A 17,902-nucleotide genomic window follows, 5' to 3' on the forward strand; every position below is an offset into this window, starting at 1 on the left:
CCAGAGTGTCTCATATACTTATCTTGTGGCTACATCCCTGGTAAAATGGCGCTGCTGCATGCACAGTTGAGAGATCACACGGAAGTGGCACTAGCGCCATTTTCATGGAGACATGTGCATGTACATTAATCGCTGGCACAACGCCAGTGTATAAATTGTGTAAATGCCAGCACAAGGGGGACCATGCATGGATATTGCATATGGGCCTCCTCTCATAAGACACCTGTGATCTCTTCTTTCAAAGTAGCTCTAGCAAAACTTTTTGTCAAAAACTATCACTCATGTATAGATCTTCCCTGCTCACAATAGTTTTTCCTTGACATAGGGCCTAATTCAGACCTGATCGCTGTTATGTGAAATTGCACAGCGGCTGATTATCGAATGACTGCGCATGTGTATGCACCACAATGCACAGGCATGCAGCGACAGAATAGTGTGAAAATTTAGATCGCTAGGCATACGCAGGGTGATTTACAGGAAGCAGATGTTTGTGGGTGGTAACTGGACGTTTTCCTGGGGTGTCTGGAAAAACCAGGCGTTTCCAAGCTTTTTTAGGGAGGGTGTGTGACATCAGCTCTGGCCCCGTACAGCCTGATTCTATCGCACTGTAGGAGTAAGTCCTGGGCTATGCACAGACTGGAAAAATCATTAGATGGTGAGTGAGTTGCGAACGGATTTGCAGATGTCCGCTGTATGGCAAAGTTTTTGCATGGCGTACGCATGCATTCGCACACTTGCACGGGGCGGGTTTTCACTCTCTATGGGCGGCGACTATCTGATCGCAGACCTCAGCAAATTTGCAGAGGTCTATCAGGTCTGCATTAGGCCCATTGTCAGAAAAAAAGTTCTGTACCAGTAAATCCTAAACTTTGTGCAGTTTTTCCCGTTGAAAGGTTCATGTTGTACTCAATAATGGAAAGTCCCTTGCACAACATATTACAATGATTAACAAGTATAACCTTCAGGTCAAGCTACATCTGCTGACAATATTTGTCTTGTGATAAAACTTTTTTTTTTTGCATTAAAATTGTCACATTTAAGATAATGTTTCTGTTGGTAATGATTAAAGTACTATTATACATGGGTTTTTGGCTAAATGTTATCTAATGGCTTCTGGTAAGCTGGTTACTTTTGAAGTTAGCTATCTCTATGTTTGTATAATGTCTCTGACACAGGGGGTAATTCCGACTGCAGCGGCAGAATTACTTTGAGGAGTGCACTGCGTGTGTGCACCCCGGGTGCCCAGTGAGATGCTAACAGCATCTCACTGGCTGCGATCGCCTCTGCTTGATTGACAGGCACAGGTGGTCACGGGGCGGGAGGGGGCGTGTCAATGGTGTTAGAACGCCATTGGCAGGGCGCGGTCCAGACAACGGAGGCATGTTCGGACCATTGGGTGGGTGGGTGGATCGCAACGGCTGAGTGACATTACATGCAGCTGCTGCGACCCAGAACACGGCAGGTAGCTCCCTGCCAGAGTGCAGGAGCTGCGCAGGTAGGGCGCTACTCGCCAGGTACAAAAGCATTGCCGCCGTGTGATACTTTTGTACCTGTGCACAGTGGGGGGGGGGGCTGACATGCGGGTTTGGACTAGCCCTGTGCTGGGCGTCCACCCGCATGTCAGAGTAACTGATCGTGGATGTGCTAATGTTAGCACATCTACGATCAACTCTGAATTATCACCACTGATTGTTCTGTAGCTTTATCAGGTTAGCTCATATAAAGGCCCATTTATAGAAAATATTTGCGGCTTCTTCCCTGAAAACATCCGTTTTCTAGGGGTTACCGCAAATATTTTGTATCACCAAAATGTCTGTAAGAGAGTCACAGCAGTTGTCTACATTACCTGCTGCGATCCCTCCATTACTGCTTGCAGATGCATCCCCCATAGGTTTCTATGGGGGATGCGATGCTGGAGATTTACCAATTTCTGGCGTGCTAAGCAGTTCAGAGACTAGCCCCCACAGCTACCTATGGGATACACACCTACCCGGCAAAAGGTTCTTCTGGACCCTCCCCAAAAATAGCCGTTGTGCATGTATGGTCAGTGGGACTGCACATGCACAGTTTTCCTTCTTCCACATTGAGCACACTGCACCCCTGTGCCTGCAGGCTCTCCTTAATACAATGGCCTGATACAATCGCTTATTGCCTTGTGAACCTAGGCACTAACAGTGCACCCAGATCACACTGAATATGCGACTAATGATAAACAGACCCAATAGTGTAACTTAGAACACAAATGAACCAGACAGGAGGAGCTATGACAAATAGGTAGTAAGATTAGATTTCAGCATGTTTTGTCAACAATCCCAATTTCAACAGTCATTGTATAGACACCATAATGTCGACAGGTATATGCCAACGGACAAAATATTGACATGTACAGAATGTCAATAACCATAACGTCGTCTTGCAAAATGTCAGCAGGTACATAATGTTGACGCTCAATATTAAGCCTAGTCTTAACCCCAATTTCTAATACTAACGTAAAATTTATTTTGACAGTAGACATTTCACACGTGGATATTTCAGCCGTGTTGACATATTGTAGGTGTCGACATGTTGGAAGTTGATATTTTAAGTGTAACCTGAATAATATTTACTACCCATAGTTTAGCATTAAATTAATATATTTATTGATAGTATAATAAATGTTTGGTTCATATATATATATATATTGTGTTAAGGGAAATATAAACTAAATATATGTGTGTAATAGAATATTATATATGATAAAATATAAGTATATATATATGTATATAGATGGATTTTGAGGGGATAAATATCTGTAATTTATTTATTAAATATATAGTCTGTCATGTGGTAATGCTTGTGTGATAGTAGAGACCTGGTGGGCTAGCAATAGTCTGCAGCTGCAGATGGGGTCCTTGTGTGGTCCGCGCGCTGCTGGAGTAATCACCTGCAGGGTGGGAAAAGCAGGTCCACGAGCAGGGGATACAAGGCTGCCCACGAGCTTAGGGAGAGACAGATACTGATTGGCGGCTGCTAGGGGATAGCGCGCGGCTCTGGCGGGACAGGGGCCGCACGAGCCGGAGGTCGGGAGAGAATAAATAGAGCTCCCCTTCGGCAGTGAGGCAGACTGCGGTTCCCCCTGTGAGAGTACACACCTGGATCTACTGTGCAGCTGCACTGCCAGCGGAGTCCAGGTGATGTGACCGGCGCAGGGCTGACGGAGAGGTGCGGATGGGCGGCAGCGGGAGTACTAGTTAAGTGCTCACCGTATTGCCGGAGCTGCTGAGGAGGCCAGCGGGTTCCTGGAGCTGTGAGGTCCGGCGCTGGTGCCAGCAGAGGAGTGCCGATGATCCCTGCAGCGACGCCCGCGAGGTTCGGGAGGAGGCAAGTGTAGCAGTGTCCCTGCAGCTAAAGAGGGAAGAGGAGGGCTGGTGCTGGCGGACGTGACGGCTCATAGCAACCAGGGATGCTACTCTGGTTGCTGAGGAGTGAGCAGCATCGGTGTCTGTGAAATGAAGAGAGTGATCTCCGCCCCAGTATTCAGTTCCATTGAAAAGGAGGAGGAGTTGGGGTAGCGCTTAGCACAGCCAAAGCACAACTGAAGCGTGAGTGACCCACCAATCATTTTGCACCCATTTTACACTTAAGCCAAAGCACCTCCTTCACAGATAAACTTAGCACAGGAATGCCAGCCATAAACTGTCCTAGCACCTCTTTAAGCTAATACTATAACTAGGCATAATGTGCCTGGAGTGAACTATATTTTGCATTACTAAAAGTGAGAGACATATTATTGCTAAAAGTGTTGAAAGGATTCAAACAGCCTACTGCAGTTGTAAATCTTAACTCAAATGGCAAAGAGGTCCGACTGACCCAAAGAAATAACATCAATTGTATAACATAACCTATATATAGACTACTATTAGGGGATAATCATTCACTTACAGCATTTCAATCTAATGGTGCCATATATATATTTTCCCTGTATATATATATTCTGAAAGCAATCTGAAAGAACTGTTAGCTGAGAAGAGGCGGAGGGACAGTGTTTTATTACTGCCGCAGCCAGAAGCATAGGTGTAAATGCATTTACCGGCTGTATGCACCATATACTAACTGTCATATAACTCTAGTTATCACTATAGAGGAATCAACTAAATTAAACAGCACTAAAGACTATGGAAATCCCAGATGTCCACACTAATGTAGTACAGAATGTAGTGTATTAAAGGAACACAGAATCCAGTTATAAGAAATTCCAATTCTTTTATTGCATATATTAATGGACAGCTGATGTAATATACATCTGAGGAAAAACAACCCTTTTCTCCACTAATAAGAAGAGAAACATAGTTGGAAATTCATTGCAACATAGTTGTCAGTAATTGTTACAATAGCATTCTGCATGGAGAAAATCACATTCCTCACAGACTGAGAAAAAGAGAGGAGGTTCTTATATGACTAAATATGTAATGTGAAATGTTTAGTATCCATTCTTTTTTCACTTTTATTAGTTTTTACCATTGTAGTGCACTACTATCTTATGAGTACCCGGGTCACTCTTATACTAGCATTAAGGTAATTTTTGTGTATGCATGCAGACAATTTGTATAGGGTCCTGAATGGGAAATAGTTGTATGGGATAAACATATAATTATTTTTACCAGGATTTATAGTAAAGGTATACATTCACCATTACATTGTGTTTGGGATAAATAAATACTTGTGTTTATACTTACCATGTGTTAATGTGAATATTGAAATTCCATCTGGAGACCCTGGAAGTGGAAACCGAAACAAAGGTATACTAACATACTGACAAGAATGTAATCATATATACAGTTATGGTATAGATCCATTTGCATTTAGAGTACATATAAAGGACGCAAAGCCAGGGTGGGGGCTTACCCAGGCAAGCCTAGATAATCGGCTTGGGTGGAGGCACAAATAATAAGTAATCATCCCTTAGTGATAATCCCAATACCTAAAGTATTAAGGGAGGGGTTACATTTGGAGGCACCGCGTGAGATCATTTTGTAAAATACTCAGGAGTAAGGGAAGCACAGTAGCCAAAATTAATCAATATACTAGTAGTGAAGCATTTGATTGGTGCACAAGGAAGGGAGTGACTCCCGAAAGGAGTTTTGTATTGTGTGGGGATCTCACAGACATCACCGATGGAACAATTATGACAGAGATGTTATTCCTTTTTGGGATAAAACAACCAAAGATTTCTGATAAGCAATTCAGGGAAAATGGAGAGTTGTGTGCTGTATTAATAACTACTAGTCAAGAATTGGAGTCTGAGTTGTTACCTAAGGTGGTGGCTGTGAGATCTAATCCTGAACGCAGATGGAAAATTATATGGCCTGAAAAGGAAGGCAGTGAAAGAGCTGCTGAACCCTTAATTGTGGGTGACATGTCCTTTCCGGTTAGACAAAATCCCGATGTAGCTGTGGGAGAAGGTAGTCCATCACAGGGTACGGAGGAAAAGTTAGGGAATCAGTTAGAAGTTATAGCTGATAAAGTAGTACATCAATTAGAAAGATGGCATTATGAAGGTAGTTATAGGCGATTAAGGATTTTCTCAGGAATGCTTCCTGTACCTACTGGAGAGGAACCATATGAAGCCTGGAGGGAGGCAGCTATACAGCAGTCTGAGGAGTGGCATTGTCCTGATCATATCAAAAAGCAAAGGATTGTAGAAAGTTTAAGGGGACCCGCTATGGGAATCATTCAGGCCACTAGGAAAAGTAATCCTGAGGCCACGGTGGCTGATTACTTCCAGGCCTTGGAATACACCTATGGGACATTGGAAGATGTAGGTGACTTAGTTGCTAGATTCAACCATACTTATCAAGAGACAGGGGAGAAATTGTCACAGTATGTGTATAGATTGGATAAAATAATCCATAAAATTATAGATAAAGGCGGATTATCTCCTGCTGAGGTTAATAGTAGTAGGTTGAAACAAGTAATTAGAGGAGCTTTAACAACTGACCCTGTGGCTCAGCGTTTACGGTGTACCTCTCTGTTATTAGGAAGCCCCACCCTTAATGATTTAATTAAGGAAATTACCCAGGAGGAAGCTTTAATCGCCAATAGGGAAAAGACCTATGCCAAAGCCGTAAAAGTAGTAGTACCCTCCTCTGAGACTCAAGGATCAAGGGATGACAAATTACTTACTTTGGTAGAGGAACAAAATAAAAAAATGGACCAGCTTATTTTGGCTCTAAATCAAAGGCTGGCACCTTCCAATGTAGCTTCCCGTAATTCTATTAGGGGAATTAACAACGGTAGGGGAAATTTTAGGAGAGGTGGAGATTTTACATCAAGAGGGTGTTTCCGATGTGGACAGCTAGGGCATAGGGCTGTGAACTGTCCCTTAGGCTGGGATACTTCTGAAGGTGGAACTAATGGTCAGTCAGATAATGTTTCCATTCAGGGAAACGACAGTGGGAGGCTGGCGGGCCCCTCGCCGTCTCCCAGAAATTAGATGCAAATTCAATGGGGAGTGCCCAGTGGAGTAGTCCAATCCCTGATGGTATGATAGGACCTGCTCCACGCGTGGTTGTTAAGTTGAATGGACATCCCTGTCCTGTTTTATTAGACAGTGGATCTCAGGTGTCCATTATATTTGAGCACTGGTATAGACACTATCTCTCTAACGTTCCTATTATGCCCTTGGAAGGATTGGTAATCTGGGGGCTAAGTGACCAGAAATACCCATATTTGGGTTATGTCCTAGTTAATATAGAGTTTCCAGAGGAATTCATGGGTGTGTCAGAACCCTTACCCCTCATTGCTCTGATATCCCCAGAGTCACCAGGAGATAAGACGGTGATGCCGGTGATTGTGGGAACTAATGCTCATTTATTTAAAGTCCTCAGTGATTGGTGTTTAAAAATGAATAGGGAAGTCACTGATGTTAATATGTTGATTCACCACATGAACTCCCCTGAAGGAGATTATGGGCACAAGGAGTCCTCTTTGGCTCAGGGTATGTCTTTGGATGATTTTATTCCATGTTTCCAGGGGAGTGACATAGGGTTGGTAGAACGAGATACCATATGTAAAGAATTGGTGAAACGGCAGCACGTTTTCTCTCTTGGGGAATGGGATTTGGGAAAAGCTGCAGGTGTGGAACACTGTATTAAGCTAAATGATGAGACTCCCTTCAGGGAGAGGTCACGCCGTCTTGCTCCTGCGGATTTTGAGGATGTTAGGCAGCATCTTAAAACTTTGCTGGAAATTGAAGTTATTCAACATTCAGAGAGTCCATATGCCTCTCCTATTGTAGTGGCTCGTAAAAAGAATGGCAATATCAGAATGTGTATTGATTGCCGGACTCTTAACCACCGCACAGTGCCAGATCAATACACTGTTCCTCAGATAGAGGAGGCATTGGACTGTCTGCAAGGGAGTCAGTGGTTCACCGTGCTGGATCTACGGAGTGGGTATTACCAAATACCCATGAGCCCACATGACAGAGAAAAAAAACTGCATTTATCTGCCCTTTAGGCTTCTTTGAATTTTTGAAGATGCGTCAAGGTATTAAGGGTGCACCGGCTACCTTCCAGCGGACCATGGAACAAACGGTGGGTGATATGAACTATCGTGAGGTATTAGTCTACCTTGATGATATCATTGTATTTGGGTCCTCTTTGCAGGAACATAACCATCGTTTGCTTAAAGTACTTGACAGGTTACTAAAAAAAGGACTAAAGCTTTCTATAGATAAATGTAAGCTCTGTCAGCCCTCTGTTACTTATTTGGGACATGTGGTGAGCCGACATGGAATTTCCACTGACCCCCCTAAAGTGGAGGCTGTGAACAGGTGGCCCAGATCCACAAGGTTGAAGGAGTTAAGATCTTTCCTGGGGTTTTGTGGGTATTACCGCCGTTTTGTGCCCTATTATTCTGCAATATGTCGCCCACTTACTGAATTGACTAGGGGGTATCCACCTATTGGCAAAACCTCATCGGCCAAATCAAGTAAAAATGAGGGCAATTTTAAACCGTCTGAGGAATTTGGGGATAGATGGACAAGCAAGAGTGAAGAGGCCTTTCTCAAATTAAAATGGAGTCTTACTAATGCCCCTGTTTTGGCATATGCTGATCCCACAATGCCCTATGTGATACATGTGGATGCGTCATTTGATAGTCTAGGAGCAGTGTTGTACCAAACTCATGAAGGAAAATTACAACCTATATCGTATATCAGTCGAGGACTGTCCAATAGTGAGAGGAGATATCCAGTACACAAACTGGAATTCCTTGCTCTTAAATGGGCTGTAGCTGATAGATTTCATGAGTACTTATATGGGGCAAGCTTTGAGGTGTTCACTGATAATAACCCCCTGACATATGTGTTGACCACTGCTAAATTAGATGCCACCGGGCACAGGTGGTTATCTGCACTGTCTATCTATGATTTTAACATCAAATATCGCCCAGGCATCAATAATATAGATGCTGATGCTTTATCCAGATTAACAAGAATTGAGAGTGAATCCGATCGGTCAGATTGGAATGAAGTTCCTGCAACCACCCTTAAGGGCTTGTGCTTTAACATACAGTGCGTATGGGCAGAACTTGGGCAATGCATCAGTGCTCTTGGAGCCTCTGACAAGGCATTACCCTTAGCTTATTGTTGGTTAAGCCAATTAGAGTTAGGAGACTTACCCCGCATAGGTCATGAAAAAATACGCATGGATCAACGGAGTGATTCCGATATCTCTGTTGTTATACTCTGTCTTGAGTCTGGTTGTGCTGACTATGATGTAAGCTCTATGAAGCCTGCATCTAAGTTGTTGTGGAGGCATATAAAGCAATTGGTTGTGAAGAATGGTATACTATACCGTAAATTAGTTAAGTCAAATGAAAAGATGAAGTTTCAATTGGTTGTTCCACAATGCTATAGGGCAACTATTTTAAAGTCATTACATGATCAGCATGGTCATCTAGGGGTGGATAAAACAGCAGGCTTGATCACTGACCGTTTTTACTGGCCATTTATGGAAAAGGATATTGAGAATTACTGTAAAACCTGTGGCAGTTGTGTTTTGAGGAAGTCTCTTCCCACCAAGTCTTCTCCTCTTATGACTCTCAATAGCCATGGCCCTATGGATCTAGTATGTATTGATTATTTATCATTAGAAACATCACCGGGGAAAGAATGTAACATTCTTGTAGTAACGGATCACTTCACCCGTTACGCTCAGGCTTATGTTACCCCTGATCAGAAGGCCATTACTGTAGCTAAAACTCTATGGGAAAGGTTCTTTGTCCACTATGGCTTACCAGCTAGATTACACTCCGACCAGGGGCGTGATTTTGAAGGGAAAATTATTCATGAACTTTGTATGTGCTGTGGGATTAAGAAATCTAGAACTACTCCTTATCATCCGCAGGGTAACCCACAGCCGGAACGTTTTAATCGTACATTGCTCAATATGATGGGTACACTGGATCCAAGGGGCAGAACACAATGGAATAGGAAGATATGTCATCTGGTTCATGCCTATAACTGCACCAAGAACGAATCCACTGGGTACTCCCCATATGAATTGATGTTTGGGCGGGAAGCCCGATTGCCTATAGATGTTTCCTTAGGTCTTCCCTCCCGGGATGCAAATGGACAAACTCATTCCCAATATATAATTAAATTACAAAAAGAACTTAGAGATGCCCATAAATTAGCGCAGGAAGCTTCCAGAAAAGCTGGGGCTAAAAATAAAATTAGATAAGATTTACAAATAAAAGAAAATATATTGCGAATAGGGGATCGAGTGCTAATACAGCAACTAGGACGTCCCAGACGACAAAAATTAGCTTATAGATGGAGGTCTAATCCTTATGTGGTAATAGATCAACTACCCAACATGCCAGTTTATAAACTAAGGTCAGAGTCGGGGGAGGGACCAATTCTTACATACCACCGACAGCATCTTTTGCCTATAGCACAAAATCTTCGTTTCCCTGAAGTAGCTGAAGATGAGCCACATTTAAGATCTAATTGGAGAAATGGTAGTAGGTTACGATCTTCTCCAGGACAATGCCACTCCCCAGAACTCTCAGAAGGTTCTAATGAGGATACTGAAAACAGGGGATGTGGCCCAGGATATTTCTATTATAATAAAGATCCTGATAGCTCTATTCCTGGGTCGTTCGATTGTACCACGCCCAATGGGTTTAATAAGAGTGTCCCCGAAAATTATTGTAATATGTTAGTCGATAATACTAATGAGGACGGTGGGTTGGAACCTGAGAACGAATCTACAGCAGAAGGTAGTATAGGTGATACTGATGTTAACACAACTAGGGATTCTTGCATTGAAACTGGGATCTCAGAGACTGGTGAGAATATAGAGCATATTTATAGGCCATCCAGGGAACGGAAACCTCCATTAATATTAACATATCCAGAATTAGGTAAACCTGCATACTTACCTCAAATCATTAATCCGAGTATAGTACTTACTTGGCCTTATTTCGGGTATAACAAAAAAAAAAAAAAAAAGGAGGATATTTGGTGATCTGATTAAATGGGGATGAATAAATATACAGATCACCAGGGGGAGAGTGTAACCTGGTGGGCTAGCAATAGTCTGCAGCTGCAGATGGGGTCCTTGTGTGGTCCGCGCGCTGCTGGAGTAATCACCTGCAGGGTGGGAAAAGCAGGTCCACGAGCAGGGGATACAAGGCTGCCCACGAGCTTAGGGAGAGACAGATACTGATTGGCGGCTGCTAAGGGATAGCGCGCGGCTCTGGCGGGACAGGGGCCGCACGAGCCGGAGGTCGGGAGAGAATAAATAGAGCTCCCCTCCGGCGGTGAGGCAGACTGAGGTTCCCCCTGTGAGAGTACACACCTGGATCTACTGTGCAGCTGCACTGCCAGCGGAGTCCAGGTGATGTGACCGGCGCAGGGCTGACGGAGAGGTGCGGATGGGCGGCAGCGGGAGTACTAGTTAAGTGCTCACCGTATTGCCGGAGCTGCTGAGGACGCCAGCGGGTTCCTGGAGCTGTGAGGTCCGGCGCTGGTGCCAGCAGAGGAGTGCCGATGATCCCTGCAGCGACGCCCGCGAGGTTCGGGAGGAGGCAAGTGTAGCAGTGTCCCTGCAGCTAAAGAGGGAAGAGGAGGGCTGGTGCTGGCGGACGTGACGGCTCATAGCAACCAGGGATGCTACTCTGGTTGCTGAGGAGTGAGCAGCGTCGGTGTCTGTGAAATGAAGAGAGTGATCTCCGCCCCAGTATTCAGTTCCATTGAAAAGGAGGAGGAGTCGGGGAAGCGCTTAGCACAGCCAAAGCACAACTGAAGCGTGAGTGACCCACCAATCATTTTGCACCCATTTTACACTTAAGCCAAAGCACCTCCTTCACAGATAAACTTAGCACAGAAATGCCAGCCATAAACTGTCCTAGCACCTCTTTAAGCTAATACTATAACTAGGCATAATGTGCCTGGAGTGAACTATATTTTGCATTACTAAAAGTGAGAGACATATTATTGCTAAAAGTGTTGAAAGGATTCAAACAGCCTACTGCAGTTGTAAATCTTAACTCAAATGGCAAAGAGGTCCGACTGACCCAAAGAAATAACATCAATTGTATAACATAACCTATATATAGACTACTATTAGGGGATAATTATTCACTTACAGCATTTCAATCTAATGGTGCCATATATATATTTTCCCTGTATATATATATATTCTGAAAGCAATCTGAAAGAACTGTTAGCTGAGAAGAGGCGGAGGGACAGTGTTTTATTACTGCCGCAGCAAGAAGCATAGGTGTAAATGCATTTACCGGCTGTATGCACCATATACTAACTGTCATATAACTCTAGTTATCACTATAGAGGAATCAACTAAATTAAACGGCACTAAAGACTATGGAAATTTCAGATGTCCACACTAATGTAGTACAGAATGTAGTGTATTAAAGGAACACAGAATCCAGTTATAAGAAATTCCAATTCTTTTATTGCATATATTAATGGACAGCTGATGTAATATACATCTGAGGAAAAACAACCCTTTTCTCCACTAATAAGAAGAGAAACATAGTTGGAAATTCATTGCAACATAGTTGTCAGTAATTGTTACAATAGCATTCTGCATGGAGAAAATCACATTCCTCACAGACTGAGAAAAAGAGAGGAGGTTCTTATATGACTAAATATGTAATGTGAAATGTTTAGTATCCATTCTTTTTTCACTTTTATTAGTTTTTACCATTGTAGTGCACTACTATCTTATGAGTACCCGGGTCACTCTTATACTAGCATTAAGGTAATTTTTGTGTATGCATGCAGACAATTTGTATAGGGTCCTGAATGGGAAATAGTTGTATGGGATAAACATATAATTATTTTTACCAGGATTTATAGTAAAGGTATACATTCACCATTACATTGTGTTTGGGATAAATAAATACTTGTGTTTATACTTACCATGTGTTAATGTGAATATTGAAATTCCATCTGGAGACCCTGGAAGTGGAAACCGAAACAAAGGTATACTAACATACTGACAAGAATGTAATCATATATACAGTTATGGTATAGATCCATTTGCATTTAGAGTACATATAAAGGACGCAAAGCCAGGGTGGGGGCTTACCCAGGCAAGCCTAGATAATCGGCTTGGGTGGAGGCACAAATACTAAGTAATCATCCCTTAGTGATAATCCCAATACTTAGAGTATTAAGGGAGGGGTTACATAAGCACATCAGCATTATGAAATTCAACATTATGGTGTCAACATTTTTACTGTCTACATTGTGAATGACGACATGAAGACTGTATCCTGTAGGATAACAGTGACATTTGTGTTTTCAGTAGCTGCAACTGAGTTGTCCTTCCTTGGGCCCTCCCTCTCACCCCTTATGTTGTAAATGATTCAAGACATGCATAGTATACAAACCATGCAGATCAGCCTCAAAAATGACACTTTTGTAGTTGAAGCGCTGAGTTTGCGTCTGCCTCCACAAAATTTAAAAAAACCAACATATCACTATCAGCAGGTTCAAAGAGGACAACTTCCTCAATTCATTCATTATTATTAGTGTCGAAATTAGTGTTCAGGTTGTCAACTATAGGCATATAGACGCCATGGGGTAAATTTACTAAAATGGGAGTTCTATTTAAGATGGGATGTTGCCGATAGCAACCGATCAGAATCTACTTCTCATTTATCTAGCACCTTCTAGAAGACAATACCTGGAATCTGATTGGTTGCTATGGACAACATCCCATCTTAAATACAACTCCCATCTTAGTAAATTTACCCCCATGTTTCTAGAGACCAGTGCATGCACATTGGTGGTCATTCCGAGTTGTTCGCTCGTTATTTTTTTCTCACAACGGAGCGATTAGTCGCTAATGCGCATGCGCAATGTCCGCAGTGCGACTGCGCCAAGTAAATTTGCTATGCAGTTAGGAATTTTACTCACGGCATTACAAGGTTTTTTCTTTGCTCTGGTGATTGTAGTGTGATTGACAGGAAGTGGGTGTTTCTGGGCGGAAACTGGCCGTTTTATGGGTGTGTGCGAAAAAACGCTACAGTTTCTGGGAAAAACAAGCACTGAACTGATCGCAGTTGCCGAGTAAGTCTGGAGCTACTCAGAAACTGCTAAGAAGTGTCTATTCGCAATTCTGCTAATCTTTCGTTCGCAATTTTGATAAGCTAAGATTCACTCCCAGTAGGCGGCGGCTTAGCGTGTGCAAAGCTGCTAAAAGCAGCTAGCGAGCGAACAACTCGGAATGACCCCCAATATACTGTAGATAAGTCACCAAGGACAGACTTGCACATGTGCAGACTCTGCTGCATCATGGAGAGGAGGGCGTCCGCACGGAGTATGCACATGGGCCCCTTCCTCTCTTAAACTACCCCCGTTGTCAACAAGTTTTTCTTATAACTACATTTTTGGAATATCAGTTTTTCTACATTTTTTCCAGTATAGCTATTCAGGACACACACAGGATGTTGGTATATTTGGCATATATTATAGTAATTATGTACTAGGAAATTATAAGAGACTTGATTTCCTTTAAGTATTCAAAGGGACTGTTTCCATTTTCATCACCTTTCCAGAAGTATACTGTATGCAGATTGCATCATTGCTATCCACTTGTCCTAATGGAAGTGTTCTGATACACAGGAATTGTTTGCATACCTCCCAACTGTCCCGATTCCAGCGGGATGGTCCCACTAATTGTCCACTGTCCCTCCCTCAGGCAGCAGTGTCCCGCGGGGGGGAGCCTTTGATCACCTGCTGCTCTGCTCTGCAAAGAAGCCAGTGATCACTGAATACACACACTGGGGTATATTTACTAAGGTCCCGATTTTGACCGAGATGCCGTTTTTTCTTCAAAGTGTCATGTCGGGAATTTACTAAGCAAAATTCTCGGCAGTGATGAGGGCATTCGTAATATTTTGGAAGTCCTAGGAAAAAAATACGAATCAATACACCATCGGTCAAATACGCCTGCAATTTGGTAGAAATCGGTAATTTACTAAAAAGTGCAAATCACAAACACTGCCGACAATAGCCAAACACTGCCATGCTGAAATACAATTCGTGAAAAAGTGCTAAAAAAAAACAGACCTGCTTTTTTATCCCGTGTTTGGATAGGCATGCACGGATCCATGAGATCCGTGCATGTTTATCAGTGGGAAGGGGATGGGAAAGTGTTATTTTCTTTTAAAAAAAATGCGTGGGGTCCCCCCTCCTAAGCAAAACCAGCCTCGGGCTCTTTGAGCCGGCCCTGGTTGCAAAAATATGGGGGGGGAAATGATAGTGGTTCCCCCATATTTAAACAACCAGCACCGGGTTCAGCGCCTGGTCCTGGTTCAAAAAATACGGGGGACAAAAAGCGTAGGGGTCCCCCGTATTTCTGAAACCAGCACCGGGCTCCACTAGCCAGATACATAATGCCACAGCAGGGGGACACTTTTATATAGGTCCCGGCGGCCCTGGCATTACAGAACCAACTAGTCACCCCTGGCCGGGGTACCCTGGAGGAATGGGGAACCCTTCAATCAAGGGGTCCCCCCCTCCAGCCACCCAAGGACCAGGGGTGAAGCCCGAGGCTGTCCCCCCATCCAAGGGCTGCGGATGGGAGGCTGATAGCCGTTTTGTAAAAAAATGAATATTGTTTTTAGTAGCAGTACTACAAGTCCCAGCAAGCCTCCCCCGCAAGCTGGTACTTGGAGAACCACAAGTACCAGCATGTGGAGGAAAACCGGGCCAGCTGGTACCTGTAGTACTACTACTAAAAAAATACCCCAATAAAAACATAAGACACACACCTTGAAAGTATAACTTTAATGCATACATCCACACCTCCATATACACATACTTACCTATGTTCACACGAGGGTCGGTCCTCTTCTCCATGTAGAATCCATGGTGTACCTGTGGAAAAAATTATACTCACAAAATCCAGTGTAGAAGGCTCTTCTTCTTGTAATCCATTTGTAATCCAGGTACTTGTCAAAATAAAAAAACGGACACCCGACCTCGCACTGAAAGGGGCCCCATGTTTTCACATGGGACCCCTTTCCCCGAATGCCTGAAACCCCCTCTGACTTATGTCTAAGAGGGTTCCATCAGCCAATCAGGGAGCGCCACATTGTGGCACCCTACTGATTGGCTGTGTGCTCCTGTACTGTATGACAGGCAGCACACGGCAGTGTTACAATGTAGCGCCTATGCGCTCCATTGTAACCAATGGTGGGAACTTTGTGGTCAGCGGTTGACCGAAAGTAACCTCACCGCTGACCACAAAGTTCCCACTGTGAATACTTATGTACATGTGATTTCTTATTTTTTTTAGTTTTAATAAATTTGCAAAAATCTCAAATAAATGTTTTACACATTGTCATTATGGGGTATTGTGTGTAGAATTTTGAGGACAAAAATGAATTTATTCCGTTTTGGAATAAGGCTGTAACATAACAAAATGTGGAAAAAGTGAAGCACTGTGAATACTTTTCGGATACACTGTGGATTATCTTCCAAAACTGACACGTGTCACACTCATCAACAACATGAAAAAACACTTTTCTACACATGGCAGACAATGTAAACTACTTACTGACAATGCTATACAGTTCATGAATGGTGAGTTCCAGACTTCCACCAGTGAATGGGGCATCTCACATGTAATGTACACTTAGCAATTCACTTGGTATCAACACAGGGCATGTTTACAGTACTGGATCTTGCTACGGGCGGTGCCCCGGGCACGCAAACTTTTTGCCCGGGGCGCTGCCTTTCCGGAGGGCGCCGCCGCAGTCCGGAGGGCGCAAAATCCGCTACTGGTGCCCCCCCGGTGCTTGGTATATGCTGTGCTGTGCGGCGCGTGATGAAGTCATCGCGCACCGCACTGCATTGTGGGAGCGGCACATAGACACTAGGGGTCATAATTGACCTCTAGTGTCTATGCGGTGCTATTGGAGAGACGTCATGACGTCTCTCCCATAGATCAGAGGAGCAGCGCTGGCGGCCGGAGACGGAGGGCAGCAGCGGTCGGGAAGCAGGAGCGGGGATTGTAAGTATTAATTTATTTTTATTTATTTTTTAAGTGGCACAACTAGGGGGCACAGTACTGGGGGCATGGCACAACTAGGGGGTACAACTCTACAGGAGGCACAGTACTGGAGGCACGGCGCAACTAGGGGGCACATCTCTACTGGGGGCATATCTCTACAGGGTGCATAACTGACCACGCCCCTTCTCCGTGAAGCCACGCCCCTATTTTTTCACCCTGGGCGCCACAAAGTCTAGATCTGGCCCTGCATGTTAACCCTTTATATCAATACCATTCAGCACCACCTAAGGTGACTGGGGTTTTTTTTTGTATGTAAGTCTGTGTTCATCCACCTTTTTATGATTAACTTTAATAAAAGTTAAGTTTTAACATATTTCATATCTACTAAGTGTGCCCCAACACAGAGTCTTTCTTTTCCTTTTATACACTATGATTGATACCACTGACTCTGGGAGCACCACCAACATTTACACTAGGTACCCTTATTAGGGATCCTTCAATGGTCACATATCATTGGTTTGATTGAGAAGGTCTATATGCAATTCCTTGCAATCTAAAGTACAGTGCAGTGCCTACCCCAGTTAGTCTATGCATCTCAAATGTCACCAGAAGTCCTCGCTATCCAAAGTCCAATGGATTAGCAGAATGGGCTGTTTGTGACCTGTTAGACAAATGTTATAGAGATGGTTCAGATATGTTTATGGTGGTCCTCGATTTGAAAAATACTCAGAAAGATGGATTTCAATGACTTTCGTACAGGCACAAATGTAACATCATTGCCAACGCCAAGTATAAACTTAAGCCACAAGCTGAATACAACATGCAAGATGCTCTTTAGAACTCCAGGTTGCAGCTCCAGGTTGAAGCCATTCATGATAAAACATCCAATCACTTAAGACCATTGTGCAGGAATCTTCCACCAGGCCCAACAGCTATGTGGGGCAGTCTGATATTTTGTATGAGCTCAATAAGCGCCACCTCCTTGGAGTGGGTAAGCCAACATTTCCACCTCACTGACACCTATTGAGGGTGTCTGAACACCCATCATCTTGGACAATGAGTCCCCTGTAGAATCACTAATTGGGGTGCAGGACAATCCCATGGTCTTGCTCAATAGTGAGCATATTTCCAGGGCTAATTCAAAATACCAGAGTTATGTTACTTAATCTTCCAATTTAATTTATGTTCTTTGGTGCACACTGTCTCCGCATTTAATACCAGTCAAACTGTATTTCATCCACACATCTGTTTATGGTTCTTTATTATATCTAATAACATCCCCTCTGTACAGTCCACACATATCCTCACATATTTTCTTTTTCTTCAATTTGACATCCTCCTGACCCCTGGCCAACATTGCTGGT

At 43.5% G+C, this 17,902-nt stretch overlaps 1 long non-coding RNA gene across 1 annotated transcript in view; it reads right to left on the reverse strand.

Annotated features, from left to right (window-relative positions):
• Positions 1-4,255: 4,255 nt before the first annotated feature.
• LOC134909255 (uncharacterized) overlaps positions 4,256-17,902 on the reverse strand; it is a 55,453-nt gene continuing 41,806 nt past the window's right edge. Inside the window, exons 2-3 of the long non-coding RNA XR_010175874.1 lie at positions 12,434-12,472; positions 4,256-4,754 (exon numbers count right to left, since the gene is read on the reverse strand). This is a non-coding gene — a long non-coding RNA (uncharacterized LOC134909255). The remainder of the gene's footprint in view (positions 4,755-12,433; positions 12,473-17,902) is intronic.

The sequence above is a fragment of the Pseudophryne corroboree genome, chromosome 4 (genome assembly GCF_028390025.1).
Source record: "Pseudophryne corroboree isolate aPseCor3 chromosome 4, aPseCor3.hap2, whole genome shotgun sequence".
Lineage (NCBI taxonomy): Eukaryota > Metazoa > Chordata > Amphibia > Anura > Myobatrachidae > Pseudophryne > Pseudophryne corroboree.